Raw genomic sequence first — 452 nt, 5'->3', positions numbered from 1 at the left:
TGTAGGATTACTAATTGGCCCAATTTTAATACTGTTGTGTCTTAGGGAATGGGAGGCCCCAGGAGAAGGAGATGGAACAATGGCTGATTGGTGGAGTGGTTGGAACACACATATTCATTGATTAAGTTTGTGGTGCTCAAAACAATTACAAAGCAACATCATAAATCACTGATCACAAATCTCCATAACAAATACAATAATAATGAAAAAGTTAGAAGTATTGCAAGAATTGCCAAAATGTGACATAGAGATATGAAGTGAGCAAACTATTGGAAAAATGGCACTGATAGATTTTCTAGATACAGAGTGTCTATAATTTTCACTTTGTATAAAACGCAGTTTTATACAAAGCTCAATAAAGTGAAGGACAAGACAAGATATGCCTGTAACATATGCTAGAAAAAAAAATTGAAACATCGCACAAATTTTCAGTTTTCCAAGAATTTATTATT

Source organism: Ovis canadensis, chromosome 2 (genome assembly GCF_042477335.2).
Source record: "Ovis canadensis isolate MfBH-ARS-UI-01 breed Bighorn chromosome 2, ARS-UI_OviCan_v2, whole genome shotgun sequence".
NCBI classification, from domain to species: Eukaryota; Metazoa; Chordata; class Mammalia; order Artiodactyla; family Bovidae; genus Ovis; species Ovis canadensis.
Note: the sequence above shows the minus strand (reverse complement) of the source record.